The sequence below is a fragment of the Pelodiscus sinensis genome, chromosome 15, assembly GCF_049634645.1.
Source record: "Pelodiscus sinensis isolate JC-2024 chromosome 15, ASM4963464v1, whole genome shotgun sequence".
Lineage (NCBI taxonomy): Eukaryota > Metazoa > Chordata > Testudines > Trionychidae > Pelodiscus > Pelodiscus sinensis.
The window spans coordinates 1,719,010-1,746,529 of NC_134725.1; the positions used below are offsets into that span (position 1 = coordinate 1,719,010).

General features: G+C 62.3%; 1 long non-coding RNA gene across 1 annotated transcript; it reads right to left on the minus strand.

The window, feature by feature from the left end:
• Positions 1 to 360: 360 nt before the first annotated feature.
• LOC142818428 (uncharacterized) lies at positions 361 to 27,516 on the minus strand. The gene is made up of 3 exons (XR_012895899.1): positions 26,984 to 27,516; positions 2,714 to 2,857; positions 361 to 2,518 (listed from the first exon to the last, which is right to left on the minus strand). It is a non-coding gene; the product is annotated as an uncharacterized LOC142818428 (long non-coding RNA).
• Positions 27,517 to 27,520: the final 4 nt, after the last annotated feature.

Genomic DNA, 27,520 nt, shown 5'->3' on the forward strand with positions numbered 1-27,520 from the left:
ACCAGAAGAGGCCAGGAAGGAGGTATAAAGAGGCCATGCGGTCGATGCCATTTTGTTCTCAGCTCAGCACTTCATCCCAGAGGCAGCACTGCAGGGATTGAAGAGCCTGGAAGACCTGTGAACCCATCCTGATCGTAGGATGTGCAATAAGAACTTTTAAACCAGCAGCTGCAACACCTCTGCTAGAGCCTGCATCGAGAACTGGGAGATTCGGTGCATGTAACGTACTGTACTTTAATAACCTTACTCTCAGGCTTTTCTTTCTTGTGTTAATAAACCTTTAGTTATAGATTCTAAAGGATTGGCCCAGCGTGATTTGTGGGCAAGGTCCAGAGGGTAAATTGACCAGGGATCTGTGGCTGGTTTCTTGGAACCGGACAGGACTTGTTCGGGGTAGGTGGGATTGGGTGCTAGGACCCCCCACCTGTGTATGAGGCCCGGGGCCATCTGGGGCACGGATATTGCTGGGGTGTCGGAGGGGTTTTGCTCGGGAGGCTTCAGGCAGGTTGCTGAAGCGCTCTGTGGGACTGGTTTGTGGCCTGTGTGGAGAGGTCACCAGTCGGGGGCTGTAAGTAGCCCCGGATTCGAGCAGTTCGCCCTGAGCGGACGCCCTCAGCTGCGCCCAGACACGGCACGGTCCGTCACACCGCGTCTGGCGTCTGGACACCAGCACCGACTGGTGGGACCGCATCGTTCTGAAGCGCTGGGAGGACCGACAGTGGACCCAGGACTTCAGAATGAGGAGGGACACCTTCCTGGAGCTCTGCGAGTGGCTCGCCCGTGCTCTGCGCAGAAGGGACACTCACATGAGGCCCGCCATCCCCCTCCAGAAGCGGGTAGCCATCGCCCTCTGGAATCTCTCCACGCCAGACAGCTACTGATCCGTCGGGAACCACTTCGGCGTGGGGAGATCCACCGTCGGAGCGGTGCTCATGCAGGTACGGTGCTCATGCAGGTACGGCCACCGAGCCGGGGGGGAGGGGGGCTGCGAGAAGGGGATGGGCCGCCCCAGGGACAAAGGGGGGGCGGGAGGAGGCGAAAGCGCTCCGCACCGGAGGGGTCGGTCTGTCCCGGCCGTACTGCACGCCGCCAGGGAGGTTGCTTCCGGGAGGGGGGCGCGGGGCACTGCCAGGGCACGAACGCTGCCAGACACCCGGGCGCCCCACTGATTAGCGCTTTGCTGTGTCTCTCTCCGCAGGTGGTCAAGGCCATCAACCGGGTGCTGCTCCGCAGGGTGGTCCGCCTCGCCGACCCGGACGCCGTCATCCGGGGGTTCGGCGCCCTCGGCTTCCCCAACTGCGGTGGGGACATCGACGGGACGCACATCCCCATCCGTGCCCCGGAACACCAGGTGTCCCATTATGTGAACCGCAAGGGGTACTTTTCCGTGATCCTGCAGGCCGTGTGTGACCACCGGGGCCAGTTCACGGACATTAATGTGGGCTGGTCCGGCAAAGCACACGACGCCCGGGTGTACCGCAACTCCTCCGTGTGCCAGCGGCTGCAGGCCGGGAACTTCTTCCCCGACCGCCACATCAGGGTCGGGGACATGGACATGCCCGTGTGCCTGGTGGGGGATGCCGCCTACCCACTGCAGCCCTGGCTCATGAAGCCCTACACGGGGCACCTCAATCCCTCCCCCCAGACCCGTCTGGACCTGGCCGAGCACAACATCCCTCCCATGGTGGCAGCATGTTGTGTGCTCCACAATTTGTGTGAGCGAAAGGGGGAGGCTTTCCTGCCAGCCTGGATGGCTGAGGCTGACCGTATGGCTGGACACTACGGTCAGCCCCACACCGCCGCCATCCGGGAAGCCCAGTGGGGGGCCGTCCGGATCCGGGAAGCCCTGCGGGAGAGCTTTCTGGTGGAGGAGGAGGACTGACCTCTCCCTTGCATGCCCCACTGGGGCCTTCTTCCACCCTACCCCCCTTCGCCTTTCCCCTCCCTACCTACTGTAAAATAAAGACACCTGTTTTTCAACCAAAAACGTCTGTTTATTTCACATAACTGGGGTGGGGGAAGGGAGGAATGAGGGTGGGAGAGGGGAGGGGGAAACCTGGGACGAGGGAGCTGGAAGGGGAGGGAAGGGAGGAAGGGAAAGGAAAGCTCAGGGGTGGGAGTCCGGCTGCCTCTCCCGTCTCGCCACACTGCGGGTCCGGGGGCGTCGGTGGGAAATGGTTGTGGAGGGGGGGGGCAGGAGGGACGGGGGGTGTGGAGGAAGCAGGAGCGGGAGCAGGAGGGGGAGCAGGGGGAGCAGCAGGAGGAGGAAATGGGAAGCGGTCGAGCAGGCTCTGGAGGTGGCCTCGCAGGGCACGGCCCTGCTCCTCCAGGGCCTCCAGACTCCTCTGGCGCAGCCTCAGGTCCTCCTGGACCCAGTGGTCCTGGGTGAGGAGCTGGTGATCCATGAACCGGAGGTGCAGCCTCTGGTACTCCTCCTCATTCCTGGCTCTCCTGCTTTCCCGGGCACGGACAGCTGCTGCAGGCGGGGTGGTGCGCCCTGCAGGCCCGGGTGCTGCGGCTGTGGTGCAACAAGACCAGCGGTCAATTACCCCAGGGGCCCAGGTGTGTGAAACCCAGCTCCCCTCTGCAAGGCCAGGGCCCCTGCAGGATCCCCAGCTGCTGCTCCGTGGTGTGCAAGGCCCAGGCGCACGGTCCCGGGGCTCCCTCTCGCCCCAGCCCCCCGTACACATAAGGGGAACACGATGGTACTCACAGGTGGACGCCTCCCCGGCCTCGGACGACACAGGCGAGCGGCTCTGTGGGGTGCCTCGGGGGTCCCGGGTCCCAGGCAGGCTGGCGGCAGGCTCCTGGCTCTCAGAGCCCTCCTCCTCCTCCTCCGTCTCCTGGAACGGGCCCTCTGCTCGTTCGGAAAAAGACTTTTGCCCAAACGGGAGCAGCATAGTATTTCCGGAAAAGCACTGACAATCTTACATGAGATCGTCAGTGCTTTTGCGGAAATTCAAGCGGCCAGTGTAGACAGCTGGCAAGTTTTTCCGCAAAAGCAGATGATTTTGCGGAAAAACTTGCCAGTCTAGACACAGCCCCCGTGTATAGATATGTTATTTCAAATTAGCTTGATTCGAATTAACTACTTCAAAGTAAGTTAATTCGAAATAGTGCTGTAGTGTAGACATACCCTGAGCTGAGAGCGAGAGTTCTCGGCTCTGATGATGGCAATGTGCTTGGATCTAGGCCATGTGCACTCTAGTCAGTGGGCCGTTACCTGCAGGGGCCCAGATGTCCTGGGGCGGGGGAGTCTCACAACCCCCCCCCCCCATCCTGGGGACAAGTAGGTATAGGAAGGTGCCAGACAGATGGGGATTCTGTGGGCTGGGGGGGGAGGCGGGGTCACAGGGCGGCTGGGCTTCGCTTCATGCCACGCACCAATTTGGGTCTGGCAGGGGTGACGTCCTACAGGGAGAGAACTTCTATCCTTGCCTGCTGGAGAAGAGGGGGACAGGGTGTTGTGGGGGGAGGTGTCCCCAGGAGTGGATGCTGCCCTGAGAGTGTGGACTTTCCTGTGTGTGGCACTGCTGATGGGGTGGTGGTGTGGGTGTGTGTGCCTCCCTCCCTTCCTCCCCAGCCTCCTTCTAGTAGTGGCTTGTGGAGGGAGGGTGTCCCACCTCGGTGTCATGAGTATGGCAGGCCTCCCCAGACTCGCTGTGGACAATAGCACAAGGGTCCTCTGGTGCAGCCTGCTGGGGCTGTGCGCCTTGGAGTGACGCTGCACGTGCTCTCACATGCACAGGCTGCTGCGCGATCCCCAGGCCACAAAGGCCAAGCGAGGAGCACGCCCCAGCCCCTCGCCTCCCACCCCCTCCACCCTATGTGCATAGGGAAAGTGATGGCACTCACCTCATGTAGATTCCCCAACCTCCAACAGTGCCTGGGACACATCCAGAGCATTGGGGCTCCAGGGTCAGGAGGGTGACAGTGCTGACCTCATCTGGCGCCTCCTATTCCTCCTCTTTCTCTGTGTCTGTCCCCCGGGAGGACTACGACTGGCATCTCGAGCCCCAAGTCCACTACCCAGGGTGGGGGGGAAGAGACTGCCCCACTCCCCAGGTGCAGGCCAGGTCCTTGTAGTAAGGGCAGGTGTGGGATTCTGCCTGGGAGTGGGAGCTGCGCTCTCGGGCCCTGGCATACGCCTGGCAGAGCTCCTCCACTTTCATCCGCACCTGTTCCTGTGTGCGGATGTGCCCCTTGTTGGCTAGGCTCTTGGACATCTGGCCATAGACATTGGTGTTCCTGTCTCTGGTGAGATCCTGGAGGTTGGTCTTGTTGCCCCAAACCTCAATAAGGTCCAGGATCTCCGCACCAGACCAGGAAGGTGCATGCCTCTTTTGGCCCCTGGCAGGCTCCCGGGAGCCATCCGACTGCTCCTTGGGAGAAGTGGAGGGCTGGGTGGGAGCAGCAGACTGGCTCATTTTGGCCAATATGCATGGCAGGGGCAGCTGCTGCGTGGCTCAGGGCTGTCATCGCCTCCTGTGTGCCCCAAGCCCTTTCCCCTCAGGCTGCAGCTTGAAGGGCTCCAAGGGAAGGGGGAACAACAGAGTTTGGCTGAGTGTAGACAGAGGCCAGCAGGGCACCTTGGGAAGGGCTGGAGGCCCCTTATTTCAAAATAACTGCAGCTGCCCTGTCTACACAGCCCCTATTTTGAAATAGCTATTTCAAAATAGGGGCTGTGTAGACAGGGCAGCTGCAGTTATTTCAAAAAGGTGTTAGTCTTTGTAGGATGTGGTAAGGGTCCCTCTTCTCCAAGCCACTACTGGGGTTTTGCAGCGGGTCTCAGTGGTAGGGAACCGGAGCCAGGGGCCCACAGGCTCCCTCCCTTGCTGCCTTTACCTAATGCTGGTCCAACTTGTTCTCTCCCTTTCTTCCTCTGCCTCTCCACCACCTTCCTTTCATCCTCTCACTCTCCTCTCCAGCCTCCAACTGCTGAGGTTTTTAAAGGCCCTCAGAGAGACAGCAGAGAAGTCAGCTGGCCCCAATTTGCCTCAGCCAGCTCCCTCCCAGCTGCACCTAATTGTGCTTCAGTTCTCTGCTTTTCTAACAGGAGTTTTGCCCTTTAGGGCTGCTTTTTCCTCCTCCGCACTCGGGCTCTGTGGGTGCCATTCCCCTGCCCCACTGCAACTCCTGGGAAAGAGGAGGAGGAGAGGCAGCAGGGTGCAGAAGCTGCTCTTCCCCTTCTCCCCCCGCTCCCGCTCCTGCACCAGCAGGAGCCCTCCCCAGCCACCCAGCCACCCTCCTGCCTGCTGAGGCCTGCTTCCCTGGACACTGCTCCAGCCACTGCTGCTGCTGCTTCTCACCACCACTTGCAGCTGCTGCTGCTGCCTGAGGGGAGAGGGGGGGCCTGCTGGCTGCCCTTCCTCTCCCCTCCTCCACTGCTCCGGAGAAGGAGGACCCCACCAGCACCCACCACCTGGAAGCCTGCCCCACCTGGCTGCTCCCCGCCTGCTGTTGACTACCTGCACCCCACCAAGGAGGACAAAGACTGCCGGTTGGACTGTGGAGGGGGTTTGTTTGCAAGAACTGAGCTTTTTACCTGCTCCTGGGGTGGTGGTGGACAGAGATACCAAGAGGGGGGCTGGGGGAGAGGCATAGAGCCCTCCCCCTAGTCCAGCTGCCCCCCCTCCCATACCACCCCCCCCCCCCCACAACCCCCTCCACCAACCCCTGCACCACCAAGGAAGCGCCCCTCAGTGGGGCTGGCTGTTCCCCCTGCTAGTGCCACCTGGAACTGTCTTTGCTGCGGCAGTGGGCGAGGACTGAGCCCCCCACAAACGCTCGTGGGCGAGCTCCCTCCCCCCCCTTGGACTTGGCCCCCTTCCCTCAGCAGTGTTAGGTTGGGAGCTCCCCCCCTTACCTTGGTTCCCTTGCCCTGTTCCCCACTCTGTTAGCCAGCTCTGTTCCCTTCTCCCCTCCTCAGTTTGCTGACTAGCTCAGCTTCAGTTTGTTTTCACCTGCCCCGCCCACATTCAGCTAGTGCTCTGTCTCCCAGTCCCCACTGCCCTATCCTGCCCTGCTAACCTGATGCCCCTCTCCCCCACCCCTCCAGAAGTCCTGTAGCCCCACCCAGAGTTCTGCCCCCAGCCCGAGCGCTTGTGCCCCCCCCCCTTTTTTAGTTACCCCTCCTTCACATCACCCCTGCCGCTCAACAGCCCCATAGTCCTTCTCGTACCCCAGTGCAGCCGGAGGAGCCGGCCCCCGCCCTGCACCCATTACCTTGTTCATTGCCCGCCCTGCCAGCACCCTCCCCTCTGCTTCCAGCCTTGCAGGGAGGAGTGGTCGCTGGCCTGTTAGGTTTCCAGTCTACTACCCCTGGTAGAACCCCCCTCCCTGAAATCAGTTAGTGGGAGGGAGAGGTTGGTTCCCCCCCTCCCCCTCCTTCCCTCTCCCCCCCCCAATTGTGTACCCCCCCTTTTCCCTCGCGTGCCCCCTCCCTTGCAATAGCGCCCTCCTCCTCTGCCCTAGTCTCAGCAGGGAGGAGTGGCTGCTAACCCTTCCCTCTTACGGTTGCCCTTCCTTGGACCCAGTGCCTCCCCCCTTTTCCGGTCCCCCCCCCCCCCTCCTTCCATTGATACCCTCCGCCCCTGCCTGCTGTTTGGTGGGGAGGAGTGGTTAACCCCTGCCCCCCCCGCCCACAGTTTGCTATTTGCACCTCACTCCACCCACTCCCCAGGATGGAGGAGACCCCCGTCCCTGATGGTCCCTCGGTCCCATCAGAGCCATCGGCCCAGGCAACTGCTGCGGCCGACCTCCCTACCCCCGACCCGAGCTCTGCCGCTGCCCCCCCTGACAAGGGTGGATCCTCTGCCTCGACCGGCAAGAAAAACCGGGGAGGGAAGAAAGGCAAGGGCCCGGCCCGGAAAGCCGACCCCTCCGTGGCCAAAACCGCCCCGCCCGCTGCAGCCCCGACACCGGCTGCAGCTCCCCCCCTCCCTGCTGTTCCCCCCACCGGCTCTGGAGGCGATCCACCTCCAGCCCCCAGAGCGTACGCCCAGGTGGCTGCTGCCGCCCCCCCACGTGCCGGGTCATCCGCCCCGACTGCCGCCTGCAGCTCCATCCCTGGCGGCCGGGGCCCCTTTCCCGCCATGACCAGGAGGCACGGCGTCCGCTGCCTCCTGGTCGCCGCCTCGCCCCACATGGAAACCTACGTGCGGGCGATGGCGAGGGTGGTGGGGGCCTCGGCCGTGGTGGCGGCCTCTAAGATGTACGGCAAGGCGGTGTTCTTCCTTGCCTCGGAGGCCGCCGCCCAGGAGGCGGTGGAGAGGGGCCTGGCGGTGGGGGGCGTGCACGTGCCCCTCGAACCTCTGGAGGACCTGGGCGTACGGGTGGTGCTCACCTCCGTCCCGCCCTTCCTCCCTAATGCCGCCCTGTTACCTTCCCTCTCCACTCTGGGGAAGCCCATCTCGACCATCAGCCCTCTCCCGCTGGGCTGTAAGGACCCCGCCCTCCGCCACGTCCTATCCTTCCGCCGGCAGGTACAGCTGCAGCTGCCGCCGGCGGCGCGTGGCGGGGAGGCGCTCGAGGGGTCCTTTATGGTGCCCTACCAGGGGGCTCTCTACCGAGTCCACTACTCCTCGGGGGAGACCCGGTGCTTCCTCTGCCGGTCGATGGGGCACGTCCGGAGGGACTGTCCCTTGGCCCGGTCGGGGGAAGCGTCCGGGACCTCCGGGGCCCGTGAGGACATTGGCCCCACCACCGCCAGCCCCCCTGGTAGTCTGGCCTCCGCGGCCGCCCCTCCTCCAACCGACGGCCCTCCTCGGGAGCCGGAGGCGCCCCCTCCGACGTGCCCAAGCGGGCAGGCGGGCCCCGCCTCTACTCAATCTGTCCCTGCGGGGCCCGAGGAGGAGAGGGTGGCGCGGCTGCCGCCGGGCAAGGGAGAGGGCCCTCCCCAGGTGGAGGTATCCCCCTCCTTCCCTCCTTTGCCACAACGCCCTCCCCGAAAATCAAACGTGCCCCCCGGCCTTGCCCCTGCTGACCAGCCCTCCACCTCCACCTCGGAGGACTGGACGCTCGTCCGGGGAAAGCGCAGAGCTCGCCGTTCGCGGGCTTCCTCTCCCCCCTCCGATGCGGAGGGCGGGAAGGCCCCCCGAAAGATCCCGAGGGGGGCCAGCGCTGTCAAAATCCCCCCCGGCGAGCGTCAGCAGGAGGCGCCGGCCGAGGAAGCCGTGGCAGCGAGGGGGGACAACCATGTCCCCCCTGAGGAGCCTATCCACGAGGAGGCCTCTGATGGAGCCCCCCCGGCCCAGGCTCCAATTGCCCCCCCTTCCGTCCCCGCCGAGGTAATTGGTGCCTTGGCGGCCGGAGGGGAAGGCTCCGGGGCCGAGGGGATGGAGTTGAGCTCCATCTTTGAGGAGATCGAGGCCCTGGGTCTGACCCCGCTCACCCAGGGGGAGGACGACCCTCCGCCAGCGGGCCTCGGTCTGGGCGGCGACTCCGTGGCGCCGCCCCCTCCTCTCCCCGATCCCGTGTCCCAGGTGGCTGACCCCATCCTCACGCTCGGGGCACCCCTGATATTGCCCACTGGCCCGGCCAACTCGAGCGCCAGAACGGATGCTGCCGAGCCCCCCGGGGCGACAGCTGGCGCCGAGCGACCGAGTCCAGGGGCTGAGGGTGCCCCCCCTCCAGTAACCGGGGTGGGGCGGTCATCCTCCCTTCCCGTTGGGGGCCCACCACAAGATACCATACTGGCCGACGCCGAGGCACTAATACTAGATGTTCCATCTGAGCCCGGCGTCGGCGCGGACCCCCCTGTTCCTGTTCCTGATCCTGACCCTCAGGTCCCCATTCGGGAGGCCCCGCAGTCTGGTGGAACGGCCACGGGGGACCCCTTCCCAGACCCTGCCTGGGATTCCGATGCCCCCCCACGTCCCGATCCTCCCCCCACCCCCGCTTCTGCCCTTTATGAACCCATCTCCGGTACCGAACCCTCCCCTGTTCCCGATCCCTCTACTACCCCCATGTCTGCCCCTTCCCCCAACCCTGACCCATCGTCCAGCCTAGAGCCCACCCTCCCCCCCACCCCTACCGTGGAAAACACCCTTCCGTTGCTGTCCCCCCACCCTTTTCCCATCCCGGCCCCAGTCGTGTCACCCGATTCATCCCTACCACCTCCCCAAATGTCCGCTAGTGCCACCCCCACGAGGGCCGTCTCATTCCCGCTAGCTGTGGGCGGCCCTCGGGGGGTTGTTTTTGTATCCCCAGTCCCCGATCCGTTAGGGGCTGCCGTGTTCCCTCCGCCGCTTCCTCCCTTGCCGGGGTTAGGGGCGGGCAGCTCGGCGCCAGCCGTGTCGGCGCAGCGACGGGGATCGGACCCCTGTCTGCCCGCCTCCGTGGCCCGTGAGCTCCACCTGGGGGCCCGGACGGAGGAGAACCCCGGTTCCCCCTCGGCGCTGGGGAGCGAGCTGCGCCAATTCCTCGCGGACAACCGCGGGGCAAGAGGAAAGGTGCAGCTCGCCCTCCAGCGCTGGGGGGACTTTCACTCCATCCTTCAGGCCACTAGAGCCCTGTTGCAGCAGGGGAGAGGGGCCAATAGGCAGGACGATGCGGCCTTCCGCCGGGCCCGCAAGTTTCGAGACTCTCTCCTGACCTTCGGGTCGGGGAGCGGTCTGCTGCCGAGCCCGCGGGGGGCCGCCGACTCGCCTGCCCGCAAGGATCCACCCCAGCCCTCAGTATGACTTACGCCACCATCGCGACACTGAACGCCCGGGGCTGTAGGGCGGGTCTCCGCAGGAGCTGGGTGCTCTCCTTCCTCCGGGAGGGGGGGTACTCGGTGGTTTTCCTGCAGGAGACTCACACGACTCCAGCCGTCGAGGCTGGCTGGCGGCTGGAGTGGGGGGACGGGGTGTATTTTAGCCACCTCAGCGCTCGCTCGGCCGGGGTGGTCACCCTGTTCTCCCCTGCCCTACGGCCCGAGGTGCTGGGGACTGCCGAGGTTGTCCCGGGCCGCCTGCTGCACGTCCGGGCCCGCGTGGAGGGGCAGACGTTGAACCTGGTCAACGTCTACGCCCCGAACGCGGGCCCGGACCAGGTCACCTTTTATCGGCAGGCGGCCACCTTCCTCGGCACTTTGGATCCTCGCGAGTGCCTGGTCCTGGGCGGGGACTTTAACACCATCCTCGATGACCGGGACCGTGTAGGACTCGCGAACTGCCAGGCCGCGGCGGACGTCCTCAGGGAGATCGTGGAACATCACTCCCTGGTGGACGTCTGGCGGGACCACCACCCGGACGACAGTACCACCTTTACTTACGTCCGGGTGGGGAACGAGCGGTCGAGCCACTCCCGGTTGGATCGCATCTACCTTTCGCGATTCCATCTGGCACGAGCCCACTCCTCCAGCGTCCGGCCGGCCCCGTTCACGGACCACCATTTGGTGGCCGTGAAAGCCTCTCTGACAGCGGAGAGGCTGGGGCCGGCCTACTGGCACTTCAACAATAGCCTGCTGGAGGATGCGGGCTTCGTGGCGTCCTTCCGGGAGTTCTGGCAGGCCTGGCGGGGGCAGCGGCCCGCCTTTCCCTCGGCGCGGCGATGGTGGGATGTGGGGAAGGTGCGCGCCCGGCTCTTCTGCCGTGACTACTCCCGGGGCGCCAGCCGGCGGAGGGATGCGGCGATAGGGCAGCTGGAGCGGGAGGTCTTGAAGCTTGAGAGGCGCCTGGCGTCCGCCCCCGAGGATCCACTCCTCCGCGAGGCGTGCCGGGAGAAGCGGGAGGAGCTCCGAGCCCTGGAAGATCACAGGGCCCGGGGCGCTTTTGTTCGATCCCGCATCCACCTCCTTCGGGAGATGGATCGCGGCTCCCGCTTCTTCTATGCCCTGGAGAAAAGGAGGGGGGCAAAAAAGCACGTCACCTGCCTCTTGGCGGAGGACGGCACCCCCCTCACGGATCCGGTGGAGATGCGTGGAAGGGCCAGGGCCTTCTACGCCAGTTTGTTCTCCCCGGATCCGACCGAAGCCGACGCCTGCAGGGCGCTCTGGACCGAGCTCCCGACGGTCAGCGCGGGCGACCGAGACCGGCTGGAGCTGCCTCTCACTCTGGCCGAGTTCTCGGAAGCCCTCCGTCTCATGCCCAACAACAAAACCCCGGGCATGGACGGGCTGACCGTGGAGTTCTACCGCGTGTTCTGGGACGTCCTCGGCCCGGACCTCGTCACCGTCTGGGCCGAGTCCCTGGAGAGCGGGGTCCTCCCTCTGTCGTGCAGGCGAGCGGTGCTCGCCTTACTGCCGAAGAAGGGGGACCTCCGCGACCTACGGAATTGGCGTCCCGTCTCGCTCCTCAGCACGGACTACAAGATCGTAGCGAAAACCATCTCGCTGCGACTGCGGTCCGTGCTGGCGGACGTGATCCATCCCGACCAGACCTACACCGTCCCGGGCCGTAGTATATTTGATAACTTGTATTTGGTCCGGGATCTCTTAGAGCTCGGGTGTAGGGACGGCTTGTCGTTCGCCCTCCTGTCCCTGGACCAGGAGAAGGCGTTCGACAGGATGGACCACGGGTATCTCCTGGGCACCCTGCAGGCCTTCGGCTTCGGGCCCCGGTTTGTGGGTTTTCTCCGGGTGCTGTACGCCCTCGCGGAGTGTTTGGTCAGGCTCAACTGGACCCTGACCGAGCCGGTCAGCTTCGGGCGGGGGGTACGTCAGGGGTGTCCGCTGTCGGGCCAGCTGTACGCTCTGGCGATCGAGCCCTTCCTCTGTCTCCTCCGTAGGAGGTTGACGGGGTTGGTGCTTCGGGAGCCGGAGCTGCGGCTGGTCCTGTCGGCGTACGCCGATGACGTGCTCCTCGTGGTCCAGGACCCGGGCGACCTGGCGCGGGTGGAGGCTTGCCAAGCCGTCTACTCGGCAGCCTCCTCCGCCCGGGTCAACTGGGTCAAGAGCTCTGGCCTGGTGGTCGGGGACGGGTGGCGGGCCGGCTCCCTCCCACCCGCGCTTCAGGCCATCAGGTGGAGCGCGGGTCCGCTGCTCTATCTGGGCGTTTATTTATCCGCCACGCATCCCTCTCCGCCGGAAAACTGGCAAGGTTTGGAGGCCAGGGTGGGTGAGCGGCTGCGGAGATGGACGGGACTGCTCCGGTGTCTCTCCCTTCGCGGGAGAGCGCTGGTACTCAATCAGCTGGTCCTGTCCATGCTCTGGCACCGGCTCAACACCCTGCGCCCGGCCCCGGAGGTCCTGGCCAAGCTCCAGAGGGCAGCTTTGGGGTTCCTTTGGCCGGGACTGCACTGGGTCTCTGCAGGGGTCTTGTCTCTCCCCCTGGAGGAAGGGGGCCAGGGCCTGGTCTGTGCGCGCGGCCAGGTCCGGACCTTCCGCCTCCAGGCCCTGCAGAGACTCCTCTTTAGTGCAGGTAGTCCGGCATGGAGCATTTTGGGGCACGCCTTCCTCCGCCGCCTCCGAGGGCTCCGATACGACCGGCAGCTCTTTTTTATCCACCCGAGGGGTCTTCCGCGAGACCTCTCAGAGCTGCCGGAATTCTACCAGGACCTCCTCCAGACCTGGAAGCTCTTCTCGGCGACCAGGTCCGTTGTGGCCTCCGAGGGGGCAGACCTCCTCGCGGAGCCCCTGCTCCACAATCCAGCCTTGTGCGTGCAGGTGGCGGAGTCTCCCTCGGTGCGCCGGAGGCTGATCCTGGCAGAAACCACCACGGTCGGAGACCTCCTGGACTACGACAGGGGGGACTGGGTGGATCCCCGAGCGCTCGCTCGGCGCATGGGGCTCTCCACCCCCCGAACCCCTCTGCGCCTACTCCAGGAGGTGAAGGCGGCTTTGCCGCGGCCCGCTCTCGACTTCCTGCAGCGGTCCTTGCGAGAGGGTACACCCCGCCCCTCCCCTCCTGCAAAGCCTCCGTCCCTGATTATTGGGCCCCTGTTCCACGGGCCCCCCCGGCCTCCCCACCCCTGGACCCCCAGCCGGCTGCAAAATCTGCAGCCGGTCTGTTTCCAAGCCGCGCCAAGGCAACATCTGTACACGCTCGTGCTCCACACCCTGCATTTCCCCACCCTCGTGTCCCGCCCTGATACCAAATGGCGGGACTATCTAAGACCCGTAGAGGGTGGGGAACCCCGGTGGGCCAGCGTCTATTCCGATCTAATTCCGCGGCCCATCGGGGACATCAGTTGGCGGCTCCTTCACGGAGCCGTGAGCACGGGCGTGTACTTGGCGCGGTTTACCCCCATCCCAGACACCTGCCCCTTCTGCGGCGTGAGGGAGAACCTGGCGCACGCCTACCTCGAATGCGCCAGGTTGCAGCCCCTATTCCGGCTCCTCCAGAACCTCTTATTGAGGTTCTGGCTGCACTTTTCCCCCCACCTATTCATTTACGCACACCCTATCCGTGGCCCCACAAAGTCGCGAGACCTCCTCGTCAACCTCCTCCTGGCCCTAGCTAAGAGCACCATCTACAATACCAGGAGGAGGATGCTAGACGAGGGGGTTCTCTGCGACTGTGGGGCCTATTTCCGCTCCTCCCTTGTGTCACGAATCCGAGCAGAGTTCCTCTGGGCGGCGTCCACTGGCTCCATCGACAGCTTTGAGGAGCAGTGGGCGCTGTCCGGGGTTCTCTGCTCGGTGTCCCCATCCGGCTCCCTTATTTTGAACCTCTAACCCGCACTCCTTGATCCTTTATTCATTATTTGTCCCAAGGAATTAGTTGGACATGGGTCCAGTGTCCCTCCCATAAGGCTGGGGAGGGGCTTTTAGAAGGTGGGCGGGCTTCGCCCGCCCACCATCCCATGTTTTCAAATAGACCAGCAGGAGCCCTCCCCAGCCACCCAGCCACCCTCCTGCCTGCTGAGGCCTGCTTCCCTGGACACTGCTCCAGCCACTGCTGCTGCTGCTTCTCACCACCACTTGCAGCTGCTGCTGCTGCCTGAGGGGAGAGGGGGGGCCTGCTGGCTGCCCTTCCTCTCCCCTCCTCCACTGCTCCGGAGAAGGAGGACCCCACCAGCACCCACCACCTGGAAGCCTGCCCCACCTGGCTGCTCCCCGCCTGCTGTTGACTACCTGCACCCCACCAAGGAGGACAAAGACTGCCGGTTGGACTGTGGAGGGGGTTTGTTTGCAAGAACTGAGCTTTTTACCTGCTCCTGGGGTGGTGGTGGACAGAGATACCAAGAGGGGGGCTGGGGGAGAGGCATAGAGCCCTCCCCCTAGTCCAGCTGCCCCCCCTCCCATACCACCCCCCCCCCCCCCCCCACAACCCCCTCCACCAACCCCTGCACCACCAAGGAAGCGCCCCTCAGTGGGGCTGGCTGTTCCCCCTGCTAGTGCCACCTGGAACTGTCTTTGCTGCGGCAGTGGGCGAGGACTGAGCCCCCCACAAACGCTCGTGGGCGAGCTCCCTCCCCCCCCTTGGACTTGGCCCCCTTCCCTCAGCAGTGTTAGGTTGGGAGCTCCCCCCCTTACCTTGGTTCCCTTGCCCTGTTCCCCACTCTGTTAGCCAGCTCTGTTCCCTTCTCCCCTCCTCAGTTTGCTGACTAGCTCAGCTTTAGTTTGTTTTCACCTGCCCCGCCCACATTCAGCTAGTGCTCTGTCTCCCAGTCCCCACTGCCCTATCCTGCCCTGCTAACCTGATGCCCCTCTCCCCCACCCCTCCAGAAGTCCTGTAGCCCCACCCAGAGTTCTGCCCCCAGCCCGAGCGCTTGTGCCCCCCCCCTTTTTTAGTTACCCCTCCTTCACATCACCCCTGCCGCTCAACAGCCCCATAGTCCTTCTCGTACCCCAGTGCAGCCGGAGGAGCCGGCCCCCGCCCTGCACCCATTACCTTGTTCATTGCCCGCCCTGCCAGCACCCTCCCCTCTGCTTCCAGCCTTGCAGGGAGGAGTGGTCGCTGGCCTGTTAGGTTTCCAGTCTACTACCCCTGGTAGAACCCCCCTCCCTGAAATCAGTTAGTGGGAGGGAGAGGTTGGTTCCCCCCCTCCCCCTCCTTCCCTCTCCCCCCCCAATTGTGTACCCCCCCTTTTCCCTCGCGTGCCCCCTCCCTTGCAATAGCGCCCTCCTCCTCTGCCCTAGTCTCAGCAGGGAGGAGTGGCTGCTAACCCTTCCCTCTTACGGTTGCCCTTCCTTGGACCCAGTGCCTCCCCCCTTTTCCGGTCCCCCCCCCCCCTTCCATTGATACCCTCCGCCCCTGCCTGCTGTTTGGTGGGGAGGAGTGGTTAACCCCTGCCCCCCCCGCCCACAGTTTGCTATTTGCACCTCACTCCACCCACTCCCCAGGATGGAGGAGACCCCCGTCCCTGATGGTCCCTCGGTCCCATCAGAGCCATCGGCCCAGGCAACTGCTGCGGCCGACCTCCCTACCCCCGACCCGAGCTCTGCCGCTGCCCCCCCTGACAAGGGTGGATCCTCTGCCTCGACCGGCAAGAAAAACCGGGGAGGGAAGAAAGGCAAGGGCCCGGCCCGGAAAGCCGACCCCTCCGTGGCCAAAACCGCCCCGCCCGCTGCAGCCCCGACACCGGCTGCAGCTCCCCCCCTCCCTGCTGTTCCCCCCACCGGCTCTGGAGGCGATCCACCTCCAGCCCCCAGAGCGTACGCCCAGGTGGCTGCTGCCGCCCCCCCACGTGCCGGGTCATCCGCCCCGACTGCCGCCTGCAGCTCCATCCCTGGCGGCCGGGGCCCCTTTCCCGCCATGACCAGGAGGCACGGCGTCCGCTGCCTCCTGGTCGCCGCCTCGCCCCACATGGAAACCTACGTGCGGGCGATGGCGAGGGTGGTGGGGGCCTCGGCCGTGGTGGCGGCCTCTAAGATGTACGGCAAGGCGGTGTTCTTCCTTGCCTCGGAGGCCGCCGCCCAGGAGGCGGTGGAGAGGGGCCTGGCGGTGGGGGGCGTGCACGTGCCCCTCGAACCTCTGGAGGACCTGGGCGTACGGGTGGTGCTCACCTCCGTCCCGCCCTTCCTCCCTAATGCCGCCCTGTTACCTTCCCTCTCCACTCTGGGGAAGCCCATCTCGACCATCAGCCCTCTCCCGCTGGGCTGTAAGGACCCCGCCCTCCGCCACGTCCTATCCTTCCGCCGGCAGGTACAGCTGCAGCTGCCGCCGGCGGCGCGTGGCGGGGAGGCGCTCGAGGGGTCCTTTATGGTGCCCTACCAGGGGGCTCTCTACCGAGTCCACTACTCCTCGGGGGAGACCCGGTGCTTCCTCTGCCGGTCGATGGGGCACGTCCGGAGGGACTGTCCCTTGGCCCGGTCGGGGGAAGCGTCCGGGACCTCCGGGGCCCGTGAGGACATTGGCCCCACCACCGCCAGCCCCCCTGGTAGTCTGGCCTCCGCGGCCGCCCCTCCTCCAACCGACGGCCCTCCTCGGGAGCCGGAGGCGCCCCCTCCGACGTGCCCAAGCGGGCAGGCGGGCCCCGCCTCTACTCAATCTGTCCCTGCGGGGCCCGAGGAGGAGAGGGTGGCGCGGCTGCCGCCGGGCAAGGGAGAGGGCCCTCCCCAGGTGGAGGTATCCCCCTCCTTCCCTCCTTTGCCACAACGCCCTCCCCGAAAATCAAACGTGCCCCCCGGCCTTGCCCCTGCTGACCAGCCCTCCACCTCCACCTCGGAGGACTGGACGCTCGTCCGGGGAAAGCGCAGAGCTCGCCGTTCGCGGGCTTCCTCTCCCCCCTCCGATGCGGAGGGCGGGAAGGCCCCCCGAAAGATCCCGAGGGGGGCCAGCGCTGTCAAAATCCCCCCCGGCGAGCGTCAGCAGGAGGCGCCGGCCGAGGAAGCCGTGGCAGCGAGGGGGGACAACCATGTCCCCCCTGAGGAGCCTATCCACGAGGAGGCCTCTGATGGAGCCCCCCCGGCCCAGGCTCCAATTGCCCCCCCTTCCGTCCCCGCCGAGGTAATTGGTGCCTTGGCGGCCGGAGGGGAAGGCTCCGGGGCCGAGGGGATGGAGTTGAGCTCCATCTTTGAGGAGATCGAGGCCCTGGGTCTGACCCCGCTCACCCAGGGGGAGGACGACCCTCCGCCAGCGGGCCTCGGTCTGGGCGGCGACTCCGTGGCGCCGCCCCCTCCTCTCCCCGATCCCGTGTCCCAGGTGGCTGACCCCATCCTCACGCTCGGGGCACCCCTGATATTGCCCACTGGCCCGGCCAACTCGAGCGCCAGAACGGATGCTGCCGAGCCCCCCGGGGCGACAGCTGGCGCCGAGCGACCGAGTCCAGGGGCTGAGGGTGCCCCCCCTCCAGTAACCGGGGTGGGGCGGTCATCCTCCCTTCCCGTTGGGGGCCCACCACAAGATACCATACTGGCCGACGCCGAGGCACTAATACTAGATGTTCCATCTGAGCCCGGCGTCGGCGCGGACCCCCCTGTTCCTGTTCCTGATCCTGACCCTCAGGTCCCCATTCGGGAGGCCCCGCAGTCTGGTGGAACGGCCACGGGGGACCCCTTCCCAGACCCTGCCTGGGATTCCGATGCCCCCCCACGTCCCGATCCTCCCCCCACCCCCGCTTCTGCCCTTTATGAACCCATCTCCGGTACCGAACCCTCCCCTGTTCCCGATCCCTCTACTACCCCCATGTCTGCCCCTTCCCCCAACCCTGACCCATCGTCCAGCCTAGAGCCCACCCTCCCCCCCACCCCTACCGTGGAAAACACCCTTCCGTTGCTGTCCCCCCACCCTTTTCCCATCCCGGCCCCAGTCGTGTCACCCGATTCATCCCTACCACCTCCCCAAATGTCCGCTAGTGCCACCCCCACGAGGGCCGTCTCATTCCCGCTAGCTGTGGGCGGCCCTCGGGGGGTTGTTTTTGTATCCCCAGTCCCCGATCCGTTAGGGGCTGCCGTGTTCCCTCCGCCGCTTCCTCCCTTGCCGGGGTTAGGGGCGGGCAGCTCGGCGCCAGCCGTGTCGGCGCAGCGACGGGGATCGGACCCCTGTCTGCCCGCCTCCGTGGCCCGTGAGCTCCACCTGGGGGCCCGGACGGAGGAGAACCCCGGTTCCCCCTCGGCGCTGGGGAGCGAGCTGCGCCAATTCCTCGCGGACAACCGCGGGGCAAGAGGAAAGGTGCAGCTCGCCCTCCAGCGCTGGGGGGACTTTCACTCCATCCTTCAGGCCACTAGAGCCCTGTTGCAGCAGGGGAGAGGGGCCAATAGGCAGGACGATGCGGCCTTCCGCCGGGCCCGCAAGTTTCGAGACTCTCTCCTGACCTTCGGGTCGGGGAGCGGTCTGCTGCCGAGCCCGCGGGGGGCCGCCGACTCGCCTGCCCGCAAGGATCCACCCCAGCCCTCAGTATGACTTACGCCACCATCGCGACACTGAACGCCCGGGGCTGTAGGGCGGGTCTCCGCAGGAGCTGGGTGCTCTCCTTCCTCCGGGAGGGGGGGTACTCGGTGGTTTTCCTGCAGGAGACTCACACGACTCCAGCCGTCGAGGCTGGCTGGCGGCTGGAGTGGGGGGACGGGGTGTATTTTAGCCACCTCAGCGCTCGCTCGGCCGGGGTGGTCACCCTGTTCTCCCCTGCCCTACGGCCCGAGGTGCTGGGGACTGCCGAGGTTGTCCCGGGCCGCCTGCTGCACGTCCGGGCCCGCGTGGAGGGGCAGACGTTGAACCTGGTCAACGTCTACGCCCCGAACGCGGGCCCGGACCAGGTCACCTTTTATCGGCAGGCGGCCACCTTCCTCGGCACTTTGGATCCTCGCGAGTGCCTGGTCCTGGGCGGGGACTTTAACACCATCCTCGATGACCGGGACCGTGTAGGACTCGCGAACTGCCAGGCCGCGGCGGACGTCCTCAGGGAGATCGTGGAACATCACTCCCTGGTGGACGTCTGGCGGGACCACCACCCGGACGACAGTACCACCTTTACTTACGTCCGGGTGGGGAACGAGCGGTCGAGCCACTCCCGGTTGGATCGCATCTACCTTTCGCGATTCCATCTGGCACGAGCCCACTCCTCCAGCGTCCGGCCGGCCCCGTTCACGGACCACCATTTGGTGGCCGTGAAAGCCTCTCTGACAGCGGAGAGGCTGGGGCCGGCCTACTGGCACTTCAACAATAGCCTGCTGGAGGATGCGGGCTTCGTGGCGTCCTTCCGGGAGTTCTGGCAGGCCTGGCGGGGGCAGCGGCCCGCCTTTCCCTCGGCGCGGCGATGGTGGGATGTGGGGAAGGTGCGCGCCCGGCTCTTCTGCCGTGACTACTCCCGGGGCGCCAGCCGGCGGAGGGATGCGGCGATAGGGCAGCTGGAGCGGGAGGTCTTGAAGCTTGAGAGGCGCCTGGCGTCCGCCCCCGAGGATCCACTCCTCCGCGAGGCGTGCCGGGAGAAGCGGGAGGAGCTCCGAGCCCTGGAAGATCACAGGGCCCGGGGCGCTTTTGTTCGATCCCGCATCCACCTCCTTCGGGAGATGGATCGCGGCTCCCGCTTCTTCTATGCCCTGGAGAAAAGGAGGGGGGCAAAAAAGCACGTCACCTGCCTCTTGGCGGAGGACGGCACCCCCCTCACGGATCCGGTGGAGATGCGTGGAAGGGCCAGGGCCTTCTACGCCAGTTTGTTCTCCCCGGATCCGACCGAAGCCGACGCCTGCAGGGCGCTCTGGACCGAGCTCCCGACGGTCAGCGCGGGCGACCGAGACCGGCTGGAGCTGCCTCTCACTCTGGCCGAGTTCTCGGAAGCCCTCCGTCTCATGCCCAACAACAAAACCCCGGGCATGGACGGGCTGACCGTGGAGTTCTACCGCGTGTTCTGGGACGTCCTCGGCCCGGACCTCGTCACCGTCTGGGCCGAGTCCTTGGAGAGCGGGGTCCTCCCTCTGTCGTGCAGGCGAGCGGTGCTCGCCTTGCTGCCGAAGAAGGGGGACCTCCGCGACCTACGGAATTGGCGTCCCGTCTCGCTCCTCAGCACGGACTACAAGATCGTAGCGAAAGCCGTCTCGCTGCGACTGCGGTCCGTGCTGGCGGACGTGATCCATCCCGACCAGACCTACACCGTCCCGGGCCGTAGTATATTCGATAACTTGTATTTGGTCTGGGATCTCTTGGAGCTCGGGCGTAGGGATGGCTTGTCATTCGCCCTCCTGTCCCTGGACCAGGAGAAGGCGTTCGACAGGATGGACCACGGGTATCTGTGGAAACAAGAAGACCTTTTATAAATACATTAAAAGCAAGAGGAAGACCAAGGACAGGGTAGGCCCACTGCTTAGCGAGGAGGGAGAAGCAGTAACAGGGAACTTGGAAATGGCGGAGATGCTCAATGACTTCTTTGTTTCGGTCTTCACCGAGAAGTCTGGAGGTGTGCCTAACGTAGTGAATACAAGCAGAGAGAGGGTAAGTTTAGAAGATAGGATACACAAAGAACAAGTTAAAAATCACTTAGGAAAGTTAGATGTCAGCAAGTCACCAGGTCCTGATGAAATGCATCCCAGGATACTCAAGGAGCTGATAGAGGAGGTATCTGAGCCTTTAGCTATGATCTTTGAAAAATCATGGCAGACAGGGGAGATTCCAGAAGACTGGAAAAGGGCAAATATTGTGCCCATCTATAAAAAGGGGAATAAGAACAACCCAGGAAATTATAGACCGGTCAGTTTAACGTCTGTCCCAGGGAAGATAATGGAGCAGGTAATTAAGGAAATCGTATGCAAACACTTGGAAAGTAATAAAGTGATAGGGAATAGCCAGCATGGGTTTGTGAAGAACAAGTCATGCCAAACTAATCTGATAGCTTTCTTTGAAAAGATAACGAGCCTTGTGGATAAGGGAGAAGCGGTGGATGTCATATACCTAGACTTTAGTAAGGCATTTGATACGGTCTCGCATGATATTCTTATTGATAAACTAGGCAAATATAACTTAGATAGGGCCACGATAAGGTGGGTGCATAATTGGCTGGATAACCGTAGTCAGAGAGTTGTTGTTAACGGTTCTAAATCCTGCTGGAAAGGGATAACAAGTGGAGTTCCTCAAGGGTCTGTTTTGGGACCCGTACTATTCAATATCTTCATCAATGATGTAGATATTGGGATAGAGAGTACTCTTATTAAGTTTGCAGATGATACCAAACTGGGTGGGGTTGCAACTTCTTTGGAGGATAGGGACATAATTCAAAATGACCTTAGCAAGTTAGAGAAATGGTCAGAGGTAAACAGGATGAGGTTTAATAAGGAGAAATGCAGAGTGCTCCACTTAGGAAGGAACAATCAGTTCCATACATACAAGATGGGAAGCGACTGTCTAGGAAGGAGCATGGCGGAAAGGGATCTAGGGGTCATAGTGGACCACAAGTTGAATATGAGTCAACAGTGTGATGCTGTTGCAAAAAAAGCAAATATGATTCTAGGTTGTATCAACAGGTGTGTTGTAAGCAAAACTCGTGAAGTCATTCTGCCGCTCTATTCTGCACTAGTTAGGCCTCAGCTGGAGTACTGTGTCCAGTTCTGGGCGCCACATTTCAAGAAAGATGTGGAGAAATTGGAAAGGGTACAGAGAAGAGCGACAAGAATGATTAAAGGTTTAGAGAACATGACCTATGAAGCCAGGCTTCATGAACTGGGCTTGTTTAGTTTGGAAAAAAGAAGATTAAGGGGGGACATGATAGCGGTTTTCAAATATCTAAAAGGGTGTCACAAGGAGGAAGGCGAAAATTTGTTCCTCTTGGTTTCTGAGGACAGGACAAGGAGTAATGGGCTTAAAGTGCAGCAGGGGAGGTTTAGATTGGACATTAGGAAAAAATTCCTAACTGTCAGGGTGGTCAAATATTGGAATAAATTGCCAAGGGAGGTGGTGGAATCTCCCTCTCTGGAGATATTTAAGAACAGGTTAGATAGACATCTGTCAGGGATGGTGTAGACGGAGCTTGGTCCTGCCTTGAGGGCGGGGGGCTGGACTCGATGACCTCTCGAGGTCCCTTCCAGTCCTATTATTCTATGATTCTATGATTCTATGATCTCCTGGGCACCCTGCAGGCCTTCGGCTTCGGGCCCCGGTTTGTGGGTTTTCTCCGGGTGCTGTACGCCCTCGCGGAGTGTCTGGTCAGGCTCAACTGGACCCTGACCGAGCCGGTCAGCTTCGGGCGGGGGGTGCGCCAGGGGTGTCGGCTGTCGGGCCAGCTGTCCGCTCTGGCGATCGAGCCCTTCCTCTGTCTCCTCCGTAGGAGGTTGACGGGGTTGGTGCTTCGGGAGCCGGAGCTGCGGCTGGTCCTGTCGGCGTACGCCGATGACGTGCTCCTCGTGGTCCAGGACCCGGGCGACCTGGCGCGGGTGGAGGCTTGCCAAGCCGTCTACTCGGCAGCCTCCTCCGCCCGAGTCAACTGGGTCAAGAGCTCTGGCCTGGTGGTCGGGGACGGGTGGCGGGCCGGCTCCCTCCCACCCGCGCTTCAGGCCATCAGGTGGAGCGCGGGTCCGCTGCTCTAACTAGGCGTCTATCTATCCGCCACGCATCCTTCTCCGCCGGAAAACTGGCAAGGTTTGGAGGCCAGGGTGGGTGAGCGGCTGCGGAGATGGACAGGACTGCTCCGGTGTCTCTCCCTTCGTGGGAGGGCGCTGGTGCTCAATCAGCTGGTCCTGTCCATGCTCTGGCACCGGCTCAACACCCTGCGCCCGCACCCCGAGATCCCGGCCAAGCTCCAGAGGGCAGCTTTGGGGTTCCTTTGGCCGGGACTGCACTGGGTCTCTGCAGGGGTCTTGTCTCTCCCCCTGGAGGAGGGGGGCCAGGGCCTGGTCTGTGCGCGCGGCCAGGTCCGGACCTTCCGCCTCCAGGCCCTGCAGAGACTCCTCTTTAGTGCAGGTAGTCCGGCATGGAGCATTTTGGGGCACGCCTTCCTCCGCCGCCTCCGAGGGCTCCGATACGACCGGCAGCTCTTTTTTATCCAGCCGAGGGGTCTTCTGCGAGACCTCTCAGAGCTGCCGGAATTCTACCAGGACCTCCTCCAGACCTGGAAGCTCTTCTCGGCGACCAGGTCCGTTGTGGCCTCCGAGGGAGCAGACCTCCTCGCGGAGCCCCTGCTCCACAATCCAGCCTTGTGCGTGCAGGTGGCGGAGTCTCCCTCGGTGCGCCGGAGGCTGATCCTGGCAGAAACCACCATGGTCGGGGACCTCCTGGACTACGACAGGGGGGACTGGGTGGATCCCCGAGCGCTCGCTCAACGCATGGGGCTCTCCACCCTTCGAACCCCCCTGCGCCTACTCCAGGAGGTGAAGGCGGCTTTGCCGCGGCCCGCTCTCGACTTCCTGCAGCGGTCCTTGCGAGAGGGTACACCCCGCCCCTCCCCTCCCCTCCTGCAAAGCCTCCGTCCCTTATTATTGGGCCCCTGTTCCACGGGCCCCCCCGGCCTCCCCACCCCTGGACCCCCAGCCGGCTGCAAAATCTGCAGCAGGTCTGTTTCCAAGCCGTGCCAAGGCAACATCTGTACATGCTCGTGCTCCACACCCTGCATTTCCCCACCCTTGTGTCCCGCCCTGATACCAAATGGCGGGACTATCTAAGACCCGTAGAGGGTGGGGAACCCCGGTGGGCCAGCGTCTATTCCGATCTAACTCCGCGGCCCATCGGGGACATCAGTTGGCGGCTCCTTCACGGAGCCGTGAGCACGGGCGTGTACTTGGCGCGGTTTACCCCCATTCCAGACACCTGCCCCTTCTGCGGTGTGAGGGAGAACCTGGCGCACGCCTACCTCGAATGCGCCAGGTTGCAGCCCCTATTCCGGCTCCTCCAGAACCTCTTATTGAGGTTCTGGCTGCACTTTTCCCCCCACCTATTCATTTACGCACACCCTATCCGTGGCCCCACAAAGTCGCGAGACCTCCTCGTCAGCCTCCTCCTGGCTCTAGCTAAGAGCACCATCTACAATACCAGGAGGAGGATGCTAGACGAGGGGGTTCTCTGCGACTGTGGGGCCTATTTCCGCTCCTCCCTTGTGTCACGAATCCGGGCAGAGTTCCTCTGGGCGGCGTCCACTGGCTCCATCGACAGCTTTGAGGAGCAGTGGGCGCTGTCCAGGGTTCTCTGCTCGGTGTCCCCATCCGGCTCCCTTATTTTGAACCTCTAACCCGCACTCCTTGATCCTTTATTCATTCTTTGTCCCAAGCAATTAGTTGGACATGGGTCCAGTGTCCCTCCCATAAGGCTGGGGAGGGGCTTTTAGAAGGTGGGCGGGCTTTGCCCGCCCACCATCCCATGTTTTCAAATAGACCCCTCTACAAACGCTAACTCCTTTGTTTTGGTTAGAGATACTCTCAACCCAAAATCTTACCTCCAGACACCCCCCCCCCCCAATTCTGTTGGGATTCTGGGGATGATGGACTCTAAAACAGGAGTGGGCAATAATTTTTGAAGGGGTCCTGGGCCGCCCCTGACACTTCCTGCTTCCCCACCCACAGATCCTGGATTGCCCCTCACCCCCCACACCGGCACCTAGAAAGAATCGCCAGCTGGCAGTTCTCTCTAGGTGCTGCTCACCCCTGGCGACAGGAGAAGACTTTGCGCACTCCCCCTGTTCCCCGGCCAATCAGGGCATGGGAGTGCATGAGGTCTCTCACCCCCTGTCCCCATCCTGCAAGGGGCACACAGAACCTTGAGTGAATTGCCAGCTGTTCAAAACAGCTGGTGCTTCACTCTAGGTGCCATGTGTCCCTTGCAGGGGGAGGAGACTCCATACACTCCCCAATCCTCAGGTCTTGATTGGCCTGGGAGTGGGGGAGCGGCAAGGCGGCCGCGGGCCAGATCAACCCACTTGGTGGGCTGGAGCTGGCCCGCGGAGGCTCTTTTGCCCACCCCTGCTTTAAAACCTCAGTTGTGCAGACTATTCCCCTTGTTATGCTTCATTGGTGCTCAGTGTAGACCTAAGGTTACACGCAAGAACTTAGAGCAGTGGGGTCTAAGTCTGAAATGAAAAGCCTGCTTCTGCACACAGGTGAGCCATGGGAAGGTCTGACAAACTAAGTTGGGGATACAAGCCCATCCCCAATGTAATTGTATATGAAGAACTGAGAAAACCGACTAGCAAATTCATGTACAACACAGCTGTTGCTGGGATGGGTGCCCAGACCACTAGGGATGCAGCTAGCCATGCTCACTGAGAATCACACTCCCCCAAGTTGTGCTACACATTATACAATGGGGGAAGAGGCATTTTCTGCCTCACACCCCCCCCCCCCGCCCTCGCTCTAACTTAATGCCTGGGTCCTTGAGCCGCCGCCACCACGTGTGCTTCTCACTCCAGGCGCTCGGATGCACGTGTGACGTAGTGGGGGGGAACTTGCTGGTTTCTATGGGTCTGTGGTAACCCCACTGGCTGCCGCCGGTACCACAGCCCAGAAGGACAGGGATGGGTCATTATGCAAAGGGATCTCTCAACCGGTCCGACCAGCTAACCCCCATGGAGAGGAATAAAGGAAGGTGAATGCTGCCCTGGCTGGGGGGCAGGGCTGGAGGAGAGTGAGTTAGTTTCTGTCTGGGAGCATGGAGGAAGTAGCCTCAGCAACAGGCTGGGGGGTTTAGAAGCCGAGACCCCTGCCCCATATCAAGGGGGGCTGAGGCACCCTAGGCCTGCCCTGTAACCTGATGACATCTGTGCTGTATACTGGAGAAGCAATAAACCACCTCTATTCTACTGGCTGGCGGAGTCTGTTCGTGCCATTTCGGGGGTGCAGGAGACGGGGGACCCCAATGTGTCGTCACAGCATGTACAGAGCGGCCAGCCGCAAGCAGTCCTGGCACGCGGCTCAGAACCAGTAGGAGCTGCATTTCCTTAATCAGGGGTGGTTGGCCACCCCTGTTATAAACAATGTAACCGGGTGGGCCACACTTAGATAATTTATAAAGATGTAGTTGCGGGCCGCAAAAAAATTAGATTGGGCCACATGTTTGACATGGCTGGCTTAGACAGTACTGGGTCCTGCCGTGAGGGCAGGGGACTGAACTCGATGACCTCTCAAGGTCCCTTCCAATTCTAGCATTCTATAAAAGTCAGACCCTGCAGTTTCTGCTCTCTGGCATTACCTGATCGTGTGAGTGATTGTCTTAAGCACAAACCAAATAAGACATAAATGATATCGTTTGTAGTGTTGTTGTAGCCATACACAGGTCAGGCTATTCGCTAGACAAAGTGGGTGAGAGAATAGCTATTATTGGCCTAACTGCTATAGTGAAAGAGACAAGCTTTTGTTGCATAAAAGCCTCCGCCCAAGCTATTACTTGATTTTACACATGGATTTTCTGGAAATACACTAAACTGTAAGGCTGTGTCTACATTAGCGTGATCTTGCGCAAAAGCGACTGCCTGTCTACACTGGCCGTGAGTTCTTGCGCAAGAACACTAACGTTCTAATGTATGAAATCAGGGCTTCTTGCGCAAGAACTATGATGCTCCCACTCAGGAATAAGCCCTCTTGCGCAACTGTTCTTGCGCAAGATGCCAGTGTAGACAGGCAACATGAATTACTTGAGCAAGAAAGCCCTATGGTTAAAATGGCCATCAGAGCTTTCTTGTGCAAGAGAGCGTCTACGCTGGCATGGATGCTCTTGTGCAAGAGAGCATCTACACTGGCATGTGCCTTTGTGCAACTACTTTAACACAAAAACTGTTGCGCTAAAGAGTTTTTGCGCGAGATCATGCCAGTGTAGACATAGCCTGTCTCTTTGACCAACAGAAGTTGATTCAGTAAAAGAAAGAATATCGATAGTACGGGGAAATATTTAGGTGAGTGAACAAATGCTAGGTCCTACTTCAAATGGGAGTGTTTGTCAGTGCAAGTCATGATGGGGGGTGGGAATCCTATTGGTAGAGCCCCACAAATCTGCAGATATCCAATTTATAGCCATAGCTCATGTTTGTGGATATGTAGACCAACTTTGTACCTTAAACCTTGTAAATTTGCAGATATCAGCACGTATCCGTGGTTCATTTGTTGAGACCAATGTTCCCCCTCATTTTTTCCATCCGGAGCAGAATAATTTTTATGTACACCAAAGCATGTGTGCACCACCAGTAGAAGCAAAACCTAGCAGTGGGCGCTCTGCTAATGCTAGGTGGTGTTTGAATTTCTCCTGAGCAGCAGCACAAGTGCATAACTTACCAGGAACGCTGGTTCAGATCCCAGTTTTGTAGCCGTACAGATGTCTGGCTATTGGGCATTCCACAGGACGGGTGCAGGAGAAAAAGCAATGCCCTGGTTACATCTGGTTTTGCAGAGAGCAGTGGTTGCCCTAATAGCACCCTCCCCCCACCTCTCCGCCAGACTACTCCCATAGCTTTGGCAATGGGGAAGTCCCAGCCCGCCCAATGAACCTCAAAACTTTTCCTGGAGCCAGGCCAGCTTGAGGGGGCCCAGCACAACCTGCCCTAGACCGGGCTCTGACGCCCCTCTGTACTTACCGCCCCTCTCGGCTGTGCCGCCGCTCTGACACTCCCATCCAGGTCTCACCGATTCCTAACCCGGCCCCGCTCCTCAGGCTCTGACATGCGTTGTCGCTAGTCCGTCCCGCCCACCGCCTAGACTGTCCCCAGCCAGTCCCCACGAACGTGGAGTGGCCCGGACGGCTACCGTCCCGCCCCCTATGCAACGAGAACGCCTTTCGTTGCTCTCGAACTCACCACCCCCTACTATGGCCCT